Here is a 22,081-nt window from a genome sequence, read left to right on the forward strand (position 1 = left end):
TCTGGAGCCCCTAGTACAAGAAGGATCTGGACATGCTGGAATGTGTCCAGAGAAGGGCCATGAGGACGATTAGAGGGCTGGAGCACCTCTCCTATGAGGGCAGACTGAGGGAGTTGGGGCTGTTCAGTCTGAAGAAGAGAAGGCTCTGAGGACACCTTATTGTGGCCTTCCGTTATATGAAGGGGGCCTACAAGAAGGCTGGGGAGGGACTTTTCAGGGTGTCAGGTAATGATAGGACTAGGGGGAATGGAACAAAACTAGAAATGGGTAGATTCAGATTGGATGTTAGGAAGAAGTTCTTCCCCATGAGGGTGGTGAGATGCTGGAACAGGTTGCCCAGGGAGGTGGTAGAAGCCTCATCCCTGGAGGTTTTGAAGGCCAGGCTGGATGTGGCTCTGAGCAACCTGATGTAGTGTGAGGTGTCCCTGCTCATTGCAGGGGGGGGCTGGGACTAGATGATCCTTGAGGTCACTTCCAACCCTAACAATTCTATGGGAATTGAAATGCCTATAAAAGACTATTTTCTTACAGTTTAGAAATCATTCAACTAAACTGGGGTGTAATTATAAACCAATATGACTTTTAAAGACTAGTTTGACACAGAGGATTTTATCAAACTGTTAAAATCAAATTATGCCATTTTGCTCAGTGGCATGCTAAGTCAGATAATATAATTCTACAGTTTCTTTCAAGCATGCATTTACAATGTATATTTACATTAATTTATAATGAGGCAGTAAGTTAGTAAACTGCACTATTCCAAACTCTACTATTCATTTGCACAAGTAAGTACAGGCAATTAACTATCTTGGAAATTTATTTAGAATTAAGGGAAGAGGGAAATGTGAGAGCAGTTAAAAGCAAGATTTCTCAGGAAAAAAACAAGAAGAAGAAGGGGGGAAAAAAAAGCAAAGCTGTTTTCATGTTCATTTCGATTTGGTTTGATCTTCATTTGTTTTTTCAGTTTTCAGTAAGTGCCTTGTTATGATCATGTGAAAAGTTATTAGAAAAAAAAAAGGAGAAGAAAGCTTTGTGGGGTTTATTTGCTCCAACAAAAGCTAAGGGAATTAAATAAAAACAAACTACACATAAAATATGTAAAGATAGTACATGTTGCAAATTAATAGCTTACTTGCAAAAAGGAAATTTAATAAAGCAATGCTGCTAGCTATTTGAAAACTGGGGAAATGATACTTATACATGTCAGGAATGTTGGCAAGTTTTCCCACCTGATCTGCAATATGAATAACTGGTTATTATTTTATTTGCAATGAGGATAAACTACATGACAATACTATTCAAACATGTAGCAGGAAATATCATTTCCAAAACACCACATGGCATAAATGTAGATTGTCACTGCAGGGTTTTAAAACCAAGGTGTTCTCGCGTGTTCCCTGTGTCTGTAGTTCCCTCACATAAAAGTAAACTATTACAGGTCACTGTCAGTGAACTCTGATAAAATTTTGAACCCTAAAACGAATTTTTACTGTTGTAATGTCCTGAAGGAATTAAAATAATCCTGAAAAGAAAAAGGTTCCCATATACAATATGCAATCATGATTAAATAGAATAGAAAATCAACCTATTGCCACGATCTCAATGTAAGTGGTATTAATGACAGCACAAATGCTTGATTTTTAAGTGTCTGCACTGAAAAGGCATATTTGATGTGACAGTTACCATGACAACTACTCAGTTTCAGTGCATGCTAGAGTATACAGTTGTGTAAAAGCTGTCGATGCATGAGATCTCACCGTGACAGCTTTACAATGTATATCTATATATATTGTTTTGGGTTTTTTTCTCAAATGGAAGTAACATTTAGCTCTCTGGCAGCTAACCATTGGCTTAGGGGTGCTGGTAAGGACCTTTTAATAGCACTGTGGAAAGGACAGTCCCACAGAGAACCAATGAGGAAGAAGAAAAAGTTTTCACCTCATTGTATTTTCACTTGGCATTTCTCTTGATTCCTGGGTGCCTAGCCAAATCTGAGATTTGAAATGATTGTTCATTTCTTGCTTTTTTACCACCCATGATTTTTGGTTGTTTGGGTGCTTTTTCAGACAGACTTTTGCTTTGGACTTTCCAACCAAAAAATAAACATTCCCAATTTAAAAAGAAAAAAGAAAAATCTTGGTCATTTGGCCTATCTTGTACATATAATACAAAATCTATCTTCACATCTAGGAAGAGAGTTATTCTCTAAGGTGGGGGAAAGGGGGGGGGGGGGGGGGGAAATTAAAGATAAAAGCAAACAAAGCTTGAGAATCTGTGAAAATACCCAGACATTTCTGAAGGTCTAGCAGAGGTGTATCAGAAGCATGAAGTAGTTAGGCAAAACAAGAACTTTGTTTTGGAGACGAAACTAACAAGAGTGAGTTTGGTGCAAGGCATTAATGAAAAGTCCTTCTGGGAAGCCCTAGCTGGATTTCATGAATAGTCTTCCAAACAACATAAGTGACATTTCAAAACCTTGTTTTGAGGTAATAAAACTCATCAGAGAAGCATTAAGCCCACACCAGAAAGGACGCACAAACATTTTTGTCTTGCTGTTACCATTAGGGGCAAAGTGGTGTTTATTATGTCAGCTTAAAAGGTGCTTGCAGCTGCACAGCTGGCATCCTATGTCTTTGGCTTACAGAACTTTGTAGACTCAACAACAGAGCTCTGAAGGTTGGGTCTTCACTGCAGAGGTGGGTGACACCAGTGTTCTAAGAGTCACAAGAGCCATTCTCCCCTATTCACGTAAAGAGCTCAATAGCCATACTGAGTGGTGGGGCCCATCAGAATGAATTCTTGCTGATAAGCCTCCATCTCTTTCCTGGCGTGGTCTTTCAGGGTGGTGCAGAGGAGTAAGAGAGCAGGAGCAGGAGAAAAGGGAAAACTCATTTCTATTCACACTTATCCAGATATAGCCTGGGAACACACCCACATCAGACAGCTCTAAGTCTAGGCATAGCCAGCCATTCAGGTCATATTCCTTCCAGCTCTCCTACCTTGCCTGCCTGAAGCCAGCTCTCTTTCCTGATTATGTGGCCTACCTCAGGCTTAGCTCATCCCAGCTGAGTGTACCTGCCACACAGCTCCAGAGCTGTGGAAAGCAAAAAGCACCGATGGAGGTCTGGAGAGCAAGAGACATAACCCCAAGCTATGTTCCAGAGAAAACAGCAGTCTCTAGTGCTGCCCCAAGGCAGAGATGGCTGTCTACTGCCCCCAGCTGCTTTCACAAAGGAGCATGTTCTGGGGCAGGGGTGGTAGAACAGGTTTCAAAACGTGTAGTGATGAGGGGAAAGAAGAGAGTATAATGTAGGCCTGCAAGAAAAGCATTTCAGATCTTCTTTCAGTTCTTATTGCTGCCCTCTGGTAATCACCGAAGCTCCTAAATTTCCCAGAAAGGCTGTGCCAAGTTTGAATGCTTTGACATACTAAATATCTACATGTGGACTTGGGTCTAATATCTACACATTTTTATGATTTCCTGAAGTTTGGATTATAATCATTTAATTTCAGAGATCCTGGATGGCTTTGCATTGAACATAATAGCTTTTACTAATTTCCTCACTTATATATGTTTAGAAAAGGAAAATTCACCTTGAAATCTGTGTCAGATACAAGCTCTTATGCAGAGAGTGCTCTGCTCTTTCCTCTGCTGGAAGCCATGGCACCATTCTTCTATAACAGAAGAAACAGAAACCCTTCATAATGACTCCAGAGTTATCTGTGTTGTTCTTTCCACCTAAATGGTAGAGGCAAGTGAGAATGAAGCATAACGCAGAACTAGGCTTCATTAGGCTTGACAAAGAACAAAGAAGATAGTTATGTTCCTAAAGGAGGACTTCTATGAGAGGCTCAAGATAGCCACTCAGATGCCCATCTTTTCCATTGTGCCACCTCACTACTTTTCAGTAAAATCAAACCATAACAACAGACTGAAAAAAAAAATAATCTTTTTTTCCAAGGATTTAGGACAAAAGCTTCAGAGAGTGGAGAAGCAGATTCCACAACTGCTAGACTGGGCTTTGACCATTTGCTCATAGCTCATAGAATTTGCTGACAGAATTGTATGGACATGAGCTGCACTCACATGTCCATGGTACACAAACAAGCTAACAGAGTTACCAGACAAGAATCCTACAGATAACATCGCTTTCCGTCTGAAGGGTCTCCAAAGGCCCCTCTGCAGGCTTATGTGAAACACCTTGTGGGGCAAACTATTTTTTCTCCCTTTATTTTTTTTCCTCTCCACCCAATACATAGACCAAATATCTAGAATATCCATCTGTTGCTCTATATTTGCTCTTCAGGAGTCATATTGATCTTCTTCTGTCCACCAATTACCTTTCTTTAGTGATTAATGGTGTCTTTTACCCTTGAGGATTCCCCACACTTATAAGCTACAACTCTCATTTTCTGATGAATGACCATCAATAGATGCAATTACTAGGACTACCATACTGACCACATGGATGTATTACCCATGGCCAACAAACTGCAAAGAGAAAACCAAACAGATTTGTCTTGCAAAAATCAGAGGAGATTTATTTCCAAAAATCTTGCTGGCAATACCCAAGAGCAACAATACTTAGCCCTCACAAAATAAGAATTTGAATCTTCCACTTAACACTCAAGGCAGAGTCTTCTCATAGTTGGGAGGAACAACTGCCAGAAGACTATGCCAGACCTTCCCAGTGAGCTCCCATTTTGACCAACCAGGCAAGGGCCTCAGGGAAGCTTTGTACACAGCTGTTAATGCTGTGGGTTTGATAGCCTGCTTCAGATTTCCAAATCCCTTCACTTACACCATTCTAAAGATAAAATATTCTCCCATCTATCTTTCAGGCCTGAATTGGTTATAGCTGTAAGTCACAATGGCCTACAGGGCATACAATCAGAGAACTCATGAACACGCAACTCAACTTGAGAGCGAAGTTGTGATTAAGTTTGAAGCTTCTTCACAGTTTTCTTGGACTTGCAATATTTCAGGGTTTCTTTTGGTTTTCATGAATAACCTTTGGAAATTATGTTACCCATTACGTTGCTTGAGTATTTTCCTAGAACTATTGGTAAAAGTTATTGTTGCGAATGAATATTTGCTATGAGAAGTGAGCAATTCAGCTGAGAAATCACCTCACTTTGAGGAAGTCACATATCTTTTCCTTTTTTGTTTTCCTTTTATTATTTTTTTTAAAGGAAAGAATAGCTAGAAATTGAATAGTTCAATGAGAAGAGTAATTACTATCCAATATACCCACACCTGAGACTCTAGGCTTGAAACTATGAAGGAAAAGTATAACAGAAAGGTGTGCCAGTCATCCTTGGGACTGCTACATACAAGAATCCTACAGAACAGACCTACTTACGTGGTGATATGTATAAACGAAATCCCTCTGGAATTTTTAGGCTTACTGCTCTTGAGTTTGCAGCTCATTGGGACACAGAAAAAAACTCTGATGGTTTGACTGTGGAGTTTGCTCTATCAGGCCCGTGCATCAACAGAATGTTGTCAAAGATTTCAGTGCATGAATGACTGTCTGTCAGTGACATTCAGATGTAGCACTACTTCAGTGTATGGAAGCAATCGCTTTATCCAGCACAAACCATGTGAGGTTACTGAAAAAAATCATTAAAATTTTCAGGTTGGGCAAGTTCCCACAGAAACATAAAATGCTTTAAAGGCTCAAAAGACTTCCACAAAGTTATTGTGTGGTACTTTAATGAATAAAAACACGACAAAACACTTCAGTGCTTTATTTTTAAGTGAGCATACTTTAGTGTAGCTTCTTCCAACACCCAGAACTCTACTTACTGATAAACCTTAATGTTGTTCTTTTCTCATGTGCAAGTGGTCTGTGAAGGTTGATCTGGTCGACAGAAGAACTGTGCATCTGGATATACTCAAGTGGCAGGCAGCAGCAAAATTGTTCTTGCAAGCAGTGAAGATACAGCAAAGAAAACTGCTCATAAGAGAGTAGATATCCTCCTGTTAACATACACATAGGCATCTTTCCCTTCTCTGATGTCCTTTGATTTTATAAACAAGTTCAATTTTGTGCCTAAGACTTGAAGTCTGGACCAGTATGTCAGATTTCTATTAGCTTAGTGAATGATTCTGCATACAGTATGCATACATCTTCAAACTTGACTATGCATCCTGTGAACTCATAGGTCATATCTTCTACTACATCTCCTTCCTGTAAAGATCTATAGTCTAAGATGCTTGGAAACCAATGGCCACCTACTCCAAGCAATAGAATATGAAGTGCTGACTAGGAAGAAAATAAGATATTTGACTTCTGAACATTCATATTAGCCACTGTATCACACATTGTTCCTCTGCTGCAAGAGAATATATACATCCCAGATGATACCTTATTGCTGATCCATATGGGTACTGAAATGCCTAACATCCATTTATGCAGCTGAGTCTGCATGAAAGTGAACAGCAGCTAATTTGTTGGCATTCTGAATTAGGGTACAGAGAGTTTGCATTCTAATAGCAATTCTAGTGGAGGTATCTATGGCTGCCTACAACAGCATTACAGGTTGTTTTTTACTTCTTTTAAAGGCTTGTGACATTCACATGATGCAAAACTCTCTTACAGGCTTTATAATGGAAAAGCCTTTGTAATCTTTCAGCTATGGCCTGCCACAAAAGAAAACACAGTTCTTATATATTCTCAGAGTTATGATTGTGTCATATTTTGGCAGGTTTGAAAGTTCAAATATATAATTGCAAATTTTAAGAAAGAGGTCTGCCATTTCCCTGAGGCAACCTGTAACTTGAATGTCATTGGAAAAATGAGAGTCAATGGCCAGTCAGAACGTTACTGATGCTGCAACTGTCTCAACGTCAGCATTTCCATTCTCAAAAGGCTCAAATACAATTGTGAGTTGTTGGAAATCAGGGCCATTTTGATAAAGAGCTACTGAATTGACACCGCAAAACAGTAAGTAAAAGGCAATACAATTTTATAGGCACAATTTTATTTCTTGCAGCGCAGATTTGAAAGTTAGTGAGACAGTAACTATAAGGTTTTTGGAGAACAAGAAAGCTTGTACAGGAGCTATTTATTAGTGGAAGGGTTCCAAAAAGTTCAAATTATTTCTAAAATGAGATCTTTTAGAAATTTGCCTTCAATTTTGAACACATAAAATTTGAGGAAATGTGATAAATTATTCCTGTAAAACAGCAGCTATACAATGAGAAATGAATGGGAAATTAAATCAAACCTTAAGTCAGAAGCTCTGCAGTAATGAGATCATATTTTTTCTTTTACTTCCTCCCACTTCAGCTCCTCCCTGAAGTTGTCAAAGCAATCAAATAAAGAAAAAAATATGTTCTAGTCAACATCTGTGATTTTAGACACAGGGGCATTTGGTTACCTGAGCTCTTCTGTGTACTCATGTCACCGATGTACTGCATTATTCCTCTTTTCTGCTGGTCAAAACTCACTTTTGTAAATCATCAGTACACAGAATATTGTGACACCATCACACTGGCACAGTAAAAAGGCCACAGTCTGTGTTGGCATCAACACAGAACTATTTTGCCTTATTGTTTCTTCAGGTCAGAAACATAGCACAGTAGAAAGGTAGTACTTCAGTGTTTCTGTCTCCTGCAGGATGACTTGCATAGCCACATGAAATAACCAAGGCTATTACAAATCAGAAACATATATACATGCTCTTACCTCATAGTGACATTCACACATATAGCCCTTCCTAAAACAAGCAGGACTTTTTTATTTTACTCAGTATTTGCAGAGCTGAGGATGACTAAAGAAGCATTTGAAATTCTATCCTACTTCTTATAATTAGGGTGATTTTTACTATAAACTTAAGTTCAAGTATCTTCTGACAGTAGGCCAGATTTTCTTTCTTCTCTCTCTCTCTCTCTTTTTTTTTTTTTTAATAGTAGAATAAATTGAATAATACAACAAAGTCTAATACAGGAAAGGGGCCCTTATTAAAACAAAATGATACTTCATGTGTTTTTTGACTGTTTGAGCCTGAGGCTTCTCCCAGGTGCTAGTAATATATTGGCAGCCAAAGTCAGGCAAAAGTTCAAGGAAACACTTCTCTGCTTTTAGAAATCTGACAAGCAAAATTTCCAGTTACTGTTTTGGATAATTGATTTATAGCCAACGTTCTTAAAAACAGTTACCTGTCAAGGATATTTTGATGAAAGTCCACATCTTGAAAAATGTATTAATTATGTGTTCTACCCAGGCAGTGCAGTATTTAGTGAAATACTCTCCCTACCATTTATGCCATAAAGCCTTTGTTGCATGATAATAGTCACAAAGCAAAAATTTGTCTCTCAGCCTTAGGAAAAGACTTAACTTCTGCACTTTAATGCATTCATTATCTACTTTTCTTTTCTTTTCTTTTCTTTTCTTTTGATTTTTACTCCTGTGACTCCCAGGCAACCAGCAACAGAAAAAGAGGACACAGTTTCAAGCTGTGCCAGGGGAAGTTTAGACTCAAGGTGAGGAGAAAGTTCTTCACTGAGAGAGTCGTTCACCATTGGAATGTGCTGCCCAGGGAGGTGGTGGAGTTCCTAGAGGTGTTCAAAAAAGGATTGGATGTGGCACCTGGAACCATGATTTAGTTGTCATGAGGTAATAGGTTGGAGTTGATGATCTCTAAGGTCTTTTCCAACCTGGTTGATTCTGTGGTTCTATGACTGTTTTTTTACACTGTAGTAATGTAATGGAATGAAGCTGGAGGTGGGGAGATTCAGGCTGGTTGTGAGGAGGAAGTTCTTCACCGTGAGAGTGGTGAAACCCTGGAATGGGTTGTCAAGGGAGGTGGTTGAGGCCCCGTCCCTGGAGGTGTTTAAGACCAGGCTGGGTGAGGCCCTGGCCAGCCTGATCTTGTGTGGGGAGTCCTTGCCCATGGTAGGGGAGTTGGAACTAGATGATCCTTGTGGTCCCTTCTAACCCTGACTGATACTATGATACTATGAATGTAGCTCTGACTGAGCTACCACTCTTCAGTATTCACTGGTAGCCACAACTTTGTGAGACTTTTTAATGGACTCTTCAGAATTGTTCTGTTCACTCTTTGAAAAAAAAAAAAAAAAGTGAGTTTTTTGATTTTTTTTTAAGATTTTTTAATAATAATAAAAAAGTAGAATGCATTTTTTCAAATTATAATCTTTTAATTTTTTAGCAAAAAATTAGTAAGATAAGGAAGCCAGTTTTATACCTAACTTATTTTAAAGCTGCTTTACACTTCTAAAGTAATATGCAGTGGTCTTAACTGAGAGTATAGATATTCATATTATCTAAGGATAAGATGGTTTTAATGCATAACATTGTGCCCAATCTCTGTTAGTGGAGAGCAAGATATAATAATAAGAGTCAAATTAGCCTGGACTTTCACATTTGTATATTAGTCAGTTGATATGCTTTCTAAGTCTTCTTCAATCCATCATATGACATTTTTCTATGAGAAATTACACAATGTAAAATATATTCCAGAAGGGCTGGATTCCACAATGATAAAGTTCTAAGGAGATATTGCTAAGTATTACCATATTCATCATTGGGTACTGCTTTTGAGACTTCACAAAGGCAATCAACTAAATGAAGACAAAAACTTCCTTTCAAAGAGCAGATAGATCTATGCACAGACAAAATAAATGATTCATCTAAAACATGGTTCTGAATTCTTGGATTTATTCCCAGCTTAACTGACAATTGTTTAGCTCTTTCTTGGTAGGGATAATTTTCTTGGTCTGGACAGAGCATTGAAATGCATTTTCAGATGTAGCAAGGTGGGTATTGAGGGGTTTTTTTTTTTGTCCCGTGGAGTTAGAAAATATTATTTTAGCAATTTACAGAATCCTGGGCTTATTTATGAATGGCTGATGAACAGCACATCAGCAGTGTGAAAAAGTATTAAGTGGATATAGTGCATTTTGGCATACTTGTAGTCTGATAAAAGTTGTGTGTAATAGGAATTATTGTCTTTGTAAATTTATCCTTAATTTTCTTACCAGAAAACTTTGGGAGGTTTATTTTTCTTTTTTCATTTTTTTTTTTTTTTCAGACTTATTTTAATAGATCACCTTCTGACCACATGAATAAGACATTATCAGAGGTAGTCAGTTAATTTGAGTACAGCTTTCTTTCCCTTTCTCCAAAATTTGCTAAAGGAGAGGACATTAAACAATACTTTTACCACTACGCTGAATGAAAAAATCATGAAGAGGAATTCCAATGCTCAAAACTACTTCTGTACTTGATTCAAGAGGTGCCTGACTGAGCCAGCTTTCCCTGACTTGACTCCTCTAACAATACAATCAATAGGCAGGGGTCCCTTCCATCCCAGAAAAATCCTGGAAGTCATCTGTTCTTGCGGGTCATCTGAATTCCATACTTAATACACTCTCATACCTTACTCTTCAGATCCACTTGACTAGCACACAACAAGTAGATAAACTTGGAAGAGCTTCAGTGCTTGGGTTTTGAGCTAGCTTCACTACTACATTCTAAACCAAATGTGCTTTCCTGACATGTGTTAACCAACTTTTTGGATAGACATGAAAAAAACCAACTTTGCCATGGAGAGGGAGGAACAAAAGAGTGAATGGTGTGTCTTCATGTGGAATCATAGATAAGACCTCTAAAGTATGTTGGGAAAGATCGCTCTAAAATCTAGTCAGACAAAACTGGAAGATGTTTCAGAACTTTCCCTACTAATGAGCTTGGGATGTAATTGCCCCTTAATGAGTATTCTCACAAATCAAAAAGAAAATTAAAATTCAATATTATATAAAGATATTTATGTGAATATTTCAAAACAGCAGAGGAATTTCTGAAATTGTTACCCCATCCTTAATTTTGTTGTTGGCTGCTCTTGTAACCAGGTAGTGAAACTGCTGGGCCCCCAGTCTGTAAACATGTATACAGGTACTTTGAAACTAGGAATACAAGTACTGCCAGTGAAGTATGAAAGGAATTATAAAAATATATTTAGGAGAAATCCCAGCTAACATAAAGAAGGAGTAGTAATCATCACATGAACTGTTAAACTTCCCAAAAGAAACTTGAACAAAACAAGGGGGGGGGGGGGGGGGGGGGGGGGTATAACTTTTATTACTGCTTTTTGTGCTGGGAAAGAGAAAGACTAAGATTTCAGAAAATCAGTTGAATAAATCATTTCCCTTCTCAAGACAAAGGAGATCAGACTTGTAATAAAACATTTTTTAAATGAAAATGCACTGTAATTCACCCCCAAACATGCTAGCAGGTGAGGCATGGGGGGATTTTAATAGTCTGTACATGATTATTCTTCACAAAAGCTGTAGCTCAGCAGGCAGGGCATAGATGCATCTGTGATTTGTCCTGCAATCTGAATATGAGCAGAGCTTGTGGCTGGAGGGAAGATTGTTATTCTCCAGAGTGTCACCAAACACACACAGCTGGGTGCCGCTTTTGGAGCACCTGGTGAAACTGGCAGCAGGGGAAAAATACAGCAAGCACTAAACCTCCAGCAAAAGCGCAGCACAAGAGACATACTGTGAGGAGCACAAGGAGCCATGCATCAGGAGTGACCAAAGTAGATGACGTTCCAGCAGATCGCAGGCAACATTTGGCGTTTTCCCAGACAAAGAAACCAGAGATTGTTTCTAGATGGGAGCTGCAGCTCAGGAACATCGTGGATAAGGCTCCCTTTTACACCTGAGAGACTGCATTTGCACTTTCAAAAGGTTAACTTCTTCTAGTTAATTCTATTCCATTCTCATAAAACTCCGCTTAAAGCACACGATGCCTTCTGCTGAAAGGAAAGGAGGCAAAGGATGGAGCACTGTAATATTGAAGCGTTTCCCAGCAGCAGCCATCTCACACCTGGAAAGCACAAATACCACAACAACGGTATAGAGAAAACAGTTATGATTACAGATTTTCTTTGGTTTGATGAAGCTCATGCCTTGAAATTTTCCTACATCTTTGAATCAGCCTCTGTTACAAACACATGATGACTCATACCACCATTAACCCAATGTTTACTATATAAAAATAGTTACATTATATGTCTATGCATATATAAAAAATGTGCATTGTGTATAAAGACATAGCATACATAGCTTTATAGATTGAAATTAATATTCAGCAATAAAACATAGATTAGCTAGTTCTCAGATTTACCATATGTCCAGTTTGTGGCATCTTTTGGCAACAAGAATTCATCTATTTGATACATAAGGATTAAAAACTTTACTGGAACACAATCCTGCCTGGCCAATTTAAGAGCCTTCTCAGGCTGTGGTTGGGAAACCACTGAAATGAATGCCATGAAGCAAGTCAAGCCAATTTAAAATAAAATGAAGAGCCTTGTCTGTTTCATGTGCACTAGATATCTTTGTTCGTTCCAGTTATAAAGAGTCTCCGGGAAGAATTATGTTCTAACAAGAACCAGTGTTCACCACTCAGTTTTATCTGGATTTAAACTTTGGAAATATTCCTGTGGTTAAAGAAGAAAGTCAGAACCTCAGATCCTTCAAGCAAAGCCCTCAAGATAAGATTTAGGTCTTTGGCAATCAGGATTGTTCTGATTAGTAAATGATATAAGCAGCTGAGTCTACTGCTTATTGCTGACACAGAAGTTGTACTCTAGTTAAGCAGAGCTGTTAGGGCTTCTCTTTTTGTTGGGCAAATATTTTAACAGTCTGCGTAAGTCTGACAGTCAGTTGCTTGTGCAGGACACTATCTCGTAGAAATGTGTTTGAAATAATTTTTTTCCCCCTTTTGTATCCAAAACCTTTGAATTCAGAATTGTCAATTGGTTCTTTTGTTTGTTTGTTTGTTGTTTTGGTTTTGTTTTGTTTTTCTGGAAAGCATTCAGAGCTCTTTATAATCACCCAGGACTTCTTGACCTATGAGCCTACTCTGAAGAAAGAAGCATTTCAGTAAGTAATATGTTTGTTTTTTGGTTTTTTTTACTGACCACTTAAACATCTCCCTGTTATTTTATGTTGGTTCCCCATCACAAATCTAAGTGAACTATGTACTCTGAATAAAGCAGGCTAGCAACAGGTCAATTCACCATTTCCAAAGAAACAGAGCATCCTGTGCTTGTTACAACGTTTGCCCTCACATTTACTGCTAGACAAGTCCAAGATCAAGAAATTTACTTAGAAATGTTGATGGCTGGGGTCAGAGTGGCTGGAGAGCAGCCAGGCAGAGAGGGACCTGGGAGTACTGGTCGATGGCAGGCTGAACAAGAGCCTGCAGTGTGCCCAGGCAGCCAAGAGGGCCAGTGGCATCCTGGCCTGCATCAGGAACAGTGTGACCAGCAGGAGCAGGGAGGTCATTCTGCCCCTGTACACTGCACTGGTTAGGCCACACCTCAAGTACTGTGTCCAGTTCTGGGTCCCTCAGTTTAAGACGGATGTTGAGTTGCTGGAATGTGTCCAGAGAAGTGCAACGAAGTTGGTGAGGGGTTTGGAACACAAGCCCTATGAGGAAAGACTGAGGGAGCTGGGCTTGCTTAGCCTGGAGAAGAGGAGGCTCAGGGGTGACCTTATTGCTCTCTACAACTACCTTAAGGGAGGTTGTAGAGAGGTGGATGTTGGTCTCTTCTCCCAGGCACCCAGCACCAGAACAAGAGGACACAGTCTCAGGCTGCACCAGGGGAGGTTTAGGCTGGAGGTTAGGAAGTTCTACACAGAGAGAGTGATTACCCATTGGAATGGGCTGCCTGGGGAGGTGGTGGAGTCACCACCATTGGAGGTGTTCAGGAGGAGACTTGATAGGTTGCATGGTTTAGTTGATTAGGTGGGTTGGATTAGTTGATAGGTTGGACACGATGATCTGGAAGGTCTCTTCCAACCTGGTTTGTTCTATTCTATTCTAAAACAGAGCAACAAAGCAACTTCAACTAAATGATTCAAGACTATATTTTCAAGTACAGCTGAGAAAATTCAGTCTCATTCATTCATAGTTAGAGATTAATAACTTCAGATTTGTTAATCCACAACTTGATCTCGTTGAGGATGCCCCTGCTTACTGCAGAGGCGGTTGGACTCAATGACCTTTGAAGGTCCCTGCCAACCCAGACCATTCTATGATTCTGTGATTTAAAGAGCTAAGAATTATACTCTCACTGAGTAGTTCTAATTAGGAGCTTCTGTCATTGACATCTAGAATGGAAATAAATACAGATGCTGAACTTAAGCACCTTTTAAAATACTGGCAGGTTTTGGTTTTGGGGTTTTTTTTCACTTCTGCAGAAAAGCACTTTGAGCTTTGTCTTTCTAGGTATCTTCCTCAATATGTAATTATCCACAACACTGTAGTATCCAAGCATAGATGTAAATGTTTTCCTGCAGTAGAAATAGCTCAAGGGAGAAACAAAGAACTAAATATTTGCTGTGTATAGCTCTGTCTCATTTTAGGACACTCCTTCAGGATCATAGAGATGCGGGTTTGGATTCCACTGCAGAGTGGTATGAAGGCTCATTTCCATGTTGAAGGTGGCCATTCTTGTGTGTTTTAGAAAGAGTGGATCTGAACTCTGCAGTATATCTGAACTCTGCAAATCAACAGTCCACTATGCCAAAGAGAAGACAGAAGAATTTGGGCAGGATGTTAATCAGTGTGTAATTTCTGTTGGTCAGCCCATCTCACTTGTCCCACTGGCTTAAAGAGATGTCCAAGTGCCAACAAATGCATATGGACTTGGCAGCCATACTCATGCCTAAACTGTCAGACATTTAGATTAATCCTGCCTTCACTATGTAGGAGTATAAACAGCAGATATGACATCTATAAGGAAAGCAAATACAGTCTGCACCAGTAACTGACCAGTATATGCTCTTCTCTCCTGTAGATCCAAAGAGCTGGGCTAATGACAGTGTATGATTGATAATTACATCTGTTCTTTCTCTTCTGTCTGCCTGTTCAGCGGAAAGTGTCTTGGCTCTCTGTGAAGACAGGGAGAGCTTACTTTTTACATGCAGCCACACATGTTTTCAAAGGTATCATTTCTCCTACTGGAAGGGTATAACTTTCTGATGAAGTCATTGACATACAACTTGAAATATGATACCATATGGAATCTGTTCTTTAGATTTCATGCACTTGTCACAAGAATGACTTGTGACTTTCTTTTAACTTCTGTTTTCAGACCTGTCAGTCTTATAATAAAGTACTTTTTATATATAACAGAGTGGTTTCACTACTCTTAAGTGATTTAAAATGTCTCTAGATTACATCATTTGAATTATCTATTAGAAACAAAACACAGTGTTGTTGGTCAGATCCTTCTGTTTTACAGTGTAACACTGCAGGCTGATAGGCATTTATCACTTCAAAAGAATCTCTTGTAAATCAGACTGAACACTGAGACCAGCCACCTAATTTATCATCAAGTACAATCAAAGATTACAGTTCATCAAATACCAAGAGCAAAGCTGGGTTTTTTTCTGGTTTTTTTTTTCATAGCTCTCCTAAATTAAAAGAGGCTTCCTTTGCTTTGATAATATGTAAATAATAAATAAAAGTATCTGCTTATACTTTTCTTACTAGCTTCTGTAACAGCCCTGTGGTGATGAAAACAACTATCGTCTGCTAACTTGTATAACTGGCATGGTTTTAAGAACTCTGGAGCCCTGCTTCAAGGCATAACTAAATGTCAACAGAGAAGCATATTTCCCACCTACACAAGTAGTCCTGTAAGTTGTGATTGGAGGAGTACTTGAAGTATATTTGTTCTCATTAACAAGAATTTCACAGCCTATTTCTATGAATAAATCAGAAAAACAAAACAAACAAAAAAACCCAAACAAACAAAAAAAAGTCTAAAAGGTTTAGATACCTAAAGCAGGACTTAGGCAAGAGACTGTTATGTCTTCATCTGTGGATTAATTTGTCACCACCTGAAGACTTCTTAGGTCACCTTAAAGGTCATAAATTATCTAGTTACTAGCTATTCCATACATGTATAGAAGTATGAAAACACTACTATGAGGCCAATCACTGTTGAGGGCCCTTGAGCAGACTCAACCAGCCTTGATGTGCCTGATCCTGTCATTTGAAATATGTGTTCTTGAAGCATCATATTCCCAGCAAAGCACAGCAGACACTGTTGCTGCCTCTGCAAACAACAACAACAAAAAAAAAAATTACTGGTGCTGCTGCTTTGTTTTCCATAGAGTTATGGTTACCTACAACACACAAAGCAAGCTTCACCACTCCTCTTCAGAGGAATTCAAACCTATATCTTTCAGTTCCTGAAGAATCACACTAACCCTTAAGCTTGCAGGCATGGAGATAGGAAAAATGGGAATGTCTAGGCTTGGTTGCTTGCTTTATTATAGAGACAGGATTGAGGAGAGAGAAAATATAGACTACATAAAGGCAGCAAAAGTAATATGAACTAGCAACCAAGACATCAACAGGCAAAAGTCAGGTTAGTGCTTTAGTGATAACTCCAGATTTTAAGCTACTAAATCCACCTTCCTTAAAAGAGAGTTCTGAGATCAAAATTCTAAAGGATAAACTTTCTTTCCTCCATACCAATATGGGAATTTCATACAGGTTGATTTCATGCTCACTGCAGCCTTTTTTTGGGGCCAAGGCTAGAAATCCAAACATTCCATTTGGCAAGTGATTGTTTCATCTCCTAATCACCCCACATGGCATACAAATAAATTCTGAACCAAAAAGACCCCTTCACTTAGGTATCTGAATTTTTCAGACTAACAGCCTAAAATGCAGGCATCTCATCCTGATGACTTAACACTTTAATGAATTAGATCATAAGTGACTTGCTCAAGATTACACAGGAAGCCTATACCAGTAACCAAAACCCTGTCTTCTCACACTTGGTATAGTGCTTTATCCAACATTTGATTTGCTTACTAAAGACAATGACAGAGATTTCACTTGCACAGGTACATCTGTGCAAAACCATGGTGTATCCCATTAGATTTATATACACAAGGAAGACCACAACCATCATTGTAGTGTAAGACTAATATAAATATGTATATATATATATATATGGCCATGAAGGATGACTTCTTGAAGGGAAAAGAATATCTGGTAAATTCCCCGTGCACCCTCTTGAGAATCACACTTATTGCAAAGTTTCTTATGAGAACTCCTGACTACAGAACCTGGAAAGAAATCTCCAAGCTAGTTTCACAAAACAGCTAATATATTCATCCTACTTCCCACACCTGCCAGATTTCTCCCTCCTGGATCTTCACATTCACAACTATAATTTTTGAAGCTTAACTTCTTGAACAATGACGTAAGAACAAGTGGCTGGCAAGAATGACACAAAGTTCCAGTAGCCAGAATAAACACGAATGAAAAATCCTCCACCTGAAATCCTCCAAGCCACGTAAAACTATGAGTGTGAGAAAATTCTGCTTTTCAGATTAGCTAATGCCAAAAACCCCACAGCTTCCTCTGATGACTCAACATAAAAAGGACTAAAGAAGGCAAGGAGGAATGAGATAAATGTCATGAATCGTATCTAATATTTTATCCTTTTCAACATATGGCACAGACATATTTGAGGGAAACCTAGATTAAAAGAATAGGGGTTTGCCTGTAGTGCTGTAAAAATACAATGAGCTTGTCCCTGTCTTCTTATCTTTTATAGAAAATCTAAATTCAGGTTCTAACTTTTGCTAGGAGGATTTCTGGAGAGAATGTTCTCAATTAGAAGCGCAAAGCTTTTCCACAGCAGCTGGCTGCAGTGTACTTTTCTTTGCACTGCTTCTGAAGCTTTTTTAGTTTTTGTTCACTTTTTATGTCCCAATTAAAGAGTTACTGAGACAGGAAAAGGGTCCTCAGTTCAAGATTGGAATACTGAATTCCATTTGCTGCTTCATCAAATACATAAGGTTAAAACTGTAGTATCTCCCTCCCTACAGCAATGTTCTGAAGACCATACTTGATACTCCCTGTCTCTTTCCCTCCTCTCATTCCCCAAACGCTGTTTCTTATGCATTCAAATGTTCATGCAGAGGGAAAGTGATGAAAACAGTGAATTTTCTGTGGCCTAACTGCTAGGGCAGGCCACATGCAGATATGAATCACACATAAGGGAACTTATGAGGACTTTTCTCAAAGTATCGTTTAGCCTAATCAGAAATTCCTGACTCAAGCATAGCATCAGGAGTCCAAGTCTCCCTTGTAAGTCTACTGCAAAACTCCTCCTATAGGTGCCTTATTGAATCTAGCTTTGTGTAAATATTCCATCATGAATCAGTAACTGAAATTCAGAAGTATTGCTTATTGCCAAATAACTAATGAACCTTTTGACCAGCAAACAACAGTTATTTTACATTTTACCATAACAAATTTTTGTCCTTTGGAGCATGGAAACACCTGATTCTCTTTTAATACCCATGTGCAGAAAGCCTCAGATGGGCAAATAACTTACTAGAGAATTAAGTGTTATTGCACAGTGTGTCAGAGCAGCAAAGGATAAAGGACAATTCTTAAGTAATTGATGCAGTTATTTTCCTTACCATTTGCCTAACTCTAGCATCTCCTATCAAAATAAGTGATAAAGCCTCACTCACTGGTCTTCAGACCAAGCTTTTGGCACAAAAAATTGTACTAGAAATATTTGACTTTAGAAGTCTTGTCATTGTCTTACCTGGGAGCTGCTCTGTGTGTTACTACTCACATATATATTCCCAAGAATAGCATTTAATTCTAGCATGCAGTAAGAAAATAAATCTTCTGTTTACTTTTGTTCACCACTAATTAGATATAATACTTTCCTCAACATTTGGCAAATCATAATTACATAAAATTAAGGAACCTGAAAGAATGTTCATAAGGAAGGCAAACACACTCAACTCAGTGAGAACCTTTCCTTTGTCAGGTAAATAACTTGAATCCATCTACACACCCAAATCAGATTCTCTTAGAATCAGTGGAAAGGTTTCCATTGGCCTCAGTGGCTCCTGGATCAGACCCAGCCTATTCCCATTAAAGTCAGCTCAGGATTTGGGCTAGGTCATGATGTAACTGAATTAATTAGCATTCAATTATGAGAAACTACTCTCCCCTACTACAAATTACTTGTAAAATAGCCAAGCTTTAGGAGTATTAATGATTTCAGTAGTGTTAGATGAGAGTTTCTTTCCCTGAATCTTTACAACTTTAGGACCAGAATTGGACTGTCTGATTCTCATTGGCATCCAAAAGCTCGGTTGCCACCTCATGTATTAGGAACCACCAGATCAAGCCGGGCAGAATTCAAATCCATCATCGCGATTCTTCTCTTTGACTATGCACTTTATTGTGTTGAACCATCACAAAGACCCTGTTCCTTAGGAATTCTGCACAACCTGAAAGCCCCCTGCTGTGAGCCCTCTGTGTCAGTGTCCTCTGCATGTATGTGTGTCTGGGATACGTGCTCAGCTTCACTGCTGATTAAACCTGTAAATGGCTGGGTTTGCTGCTCTGTTTTAATATATGTAAGAGATCCTCATGCTGGGAATTTGATGTTAGATCTGTACTTCTGGCTCAAGCCCAGCTGTCTACATTTGAAAACGTATTTGATTTTGGAACACACTTTTCTGGAAGGGAATGTCAAGAAAATACATAATCAGGAGGGCATCATAGATAACGAGCTACAAAAACCTGTTTGTCACCCTCCTCCCACAATGGCGGAGAGCCTTCTACAGCTGCTAATTAGAAAATTAGAACACCACAAATGGATTACATTTTACTGGCAGCACAGCGCCTTCCCTCCAGTGTTTTAAAGTACTTTTTGAATTGTTTGCTGTCAGCAAAACAAGTGCGCTACCTGCGATCCTATAGACAACAAAGCCCGGCAGCAGGATTTCACTCAGGTGATGTCACCCAGGTAAAATTGTACTGACAAGCTTTTAATTAAAGTTTTCCCACACATCTTTCTGCTGGTCCCCAGGAGCTATTATTCATTATGTGCCGACTGTCAGCCAATTGTGAGTCGGGAGGGAAGTGTTTTATTTTCAAAGCCCTTGCTGACAGCTAGAGAACACTTTGTTATACAATCTGTTTACTTTTTTCACACACACAATCTTGCTAAGGGGGAAATGGTCATGCAGTAGTGTTTACAGTTTATGGCAATAATTAAATGCATCTGGCAGAGCAGTAGCTGAAAGGAGGTCGGTGTGGGTGTGGGTGAAAGGCCATAAAATTCCTCCTATAAACAGTTACTCTCACCTTGCAGAGCTCCTAGCATTTTAAGACAAAGATTCTTTGGGAAAGGGCAAGTCCAAACAGGTGCAAATTCTGAAGTGGGAATATCTGAATCTTGCCATGCAGTACTTGATCCTAAGTAGCACTGTCCAGGAATCAGCATATCAGTCTGTTGTCATCTGTGAGTAGAACAGTTTGAAGTGGTTATAAACCAGCTGCTTTGCATTGTTAAATCCAAAGTACTTACCTCTATTAGTAGAAATGCTCAGTGAGACACAACTCACTACCAGATGAAAGCAGAAGGCAGTGTGGAGCCCTGGTTCAGCAAAGGGACGGTATTTTGACTTACAGAGAAACAGTCCTCTCAAAATTTTTAGTGGCTTACAATAAAATCCTTTTTATCTGTTGACTGGTGATGATAGCCATTTATTTAGAGTTACTAGAGTCTGAAATCATAGTAAAAAGTTGTAAGTAGTAATCACTGCTTCACCTTAGGTATTCAACACTTCTGTTTACTAAGAATAGAAAGTCAAGAAATATTCTTACAATGTTACTGAATTAATTAAAAGCAGTGTGATATTCCCATACAAATGTAAAAAAGAAATTGCATGCCACTAACTGCCAGGTCATTGGAAATTCTGTGGAAATCCCTTCCATTAAAAAGCAAAAACACTGGAAAATGAATTCATTTATGAATGTTTAGGTGTTATTGTTACTTATTTTGTTATGAATTACTATGGAAACTATTTTAAGGATACACAGTTCCATTGTTACTGAATTAAAATCTTACACTGCTTTTAAGTGCCTTTAAATAACTGTATTCTCAGGAAATCATGTTCTTAGATGGAAAAAGACAAAATTACAGAAATCAGGGAATGGGTTATTTAAAATGGGTTGTTTCTGTGGTTATTGAGAACTGAATTTTGGGCCTTAATTGTCTGTGGACAGGGATGGGAAGGAGTCGCTGTAGACAATGAAATATGCCTACCTTAAAAAGCCTTTTCTGTTAGACTTAAAAAGTCTATAAACCATCAGGTTATGAACATACCAGTACAAATTTCACTAATGGAAAGGAGAACATTAAACATTCTATTTTCAAATTTCACTCATAGGTGTCATTTTGTAGATGATCTTTTTTTTCTCAGTTACAGATGGCAAGTAGATCCTAAGATATTACAGCTACACTCAGATTAACATATTTGTGAGCATACTGTTTTCATCTTCCCAAGCTTAATAAATCCAACATACTATGAATAATGTAAGCAGTTTATGTTAATCTTTCCTTTAAGACCAATCTTATAAGGGAGTATTATTACTTTAGGATCAGCATTATAAATACTAGCAATAGAATCTATCAGAGATTTCAGAAATCAAAGTATAGAGTTTAGGTAACTTGCCTGAGATTTATGGGGTAGAAAAAGTGAGGAAACTCTTGCTTCGAAGTTCAAAGATGCCCATGCTTTTTAGTCAATGACTATTGCATCCAAAATGTACAGAGCTATAATCACAATCCTAGGTTTCTCGCTGACAAGGACAGAAGGACTCATCAGCCAGTCATGACCATTCCACTCTATTCTCTCCCACACATTTTTTTTACCCCAGAGAGGTTGTGTGAGCTGCAAGGCAAAAGAGCCAAATATCTTCAGACAGAGAAGGTACTTGAACACAGCGGTGATCATTCCTTCAGGCACAGCGTTATGTTAATGTGATTGCACATCTTCCTGCTGGAGCTAGTCCACATCTAGCTGATCTGAAGTGATAGGAAGCAATCGTCTGCAACTGGCTTCCCAGCTCCTTCCCTAGGAATGCGACTTCCTTTATGATCCTGGACTCAATACTCTCATCTGACAAACAGTGGGAACCAGGAGTACCCCTTGTTCATCTTCCATCAAATTTCACATGTTAAAAAC

General features: G+C 38.7%; 1 long non-coding RNA gene across 1 annotated transcript; it reads right to left on the reverse strand.

The window, feature by feature from the left end:
* Positions 1 to 11,099: 11,099 nt before the first annotated feature.
* Positions 11,100 to 21,846, reverse strand: LOC137445756 (uncharacterized). The gene is made up of 3 exons (XR_010988479.1): positions 21,569 to 21,846; positions 20,196 to 20,350; positions 11,100 to 11,861 (listed from the first exon to the last, which is right to left on the reverse strand). It is a non-coding gene; the product is annotated as an uncharacterized lncRNA (long non-coding RNA).
* Between the last annotated feature and the right edge of the window lie 235 nt (positions 21,847 to 22,081).

This window comes from Melanerpes formicivorus, unplaced genomic scaffold, assembly GCF_026170545.1.
Source record: "Melanerpes formicivorus ecotype bairdi unplaced genomic scaffold, bMelFor1.0.p_v2 SCAF_15, whole genome shotgun sequence".
Taxonomy (NCBI): domain Eukaryota; kingdom Metazoa; phylum Chordata; class Aves; order Piciformes; family Picidae; genus Melanerpes; species Melanerpes formicivorus.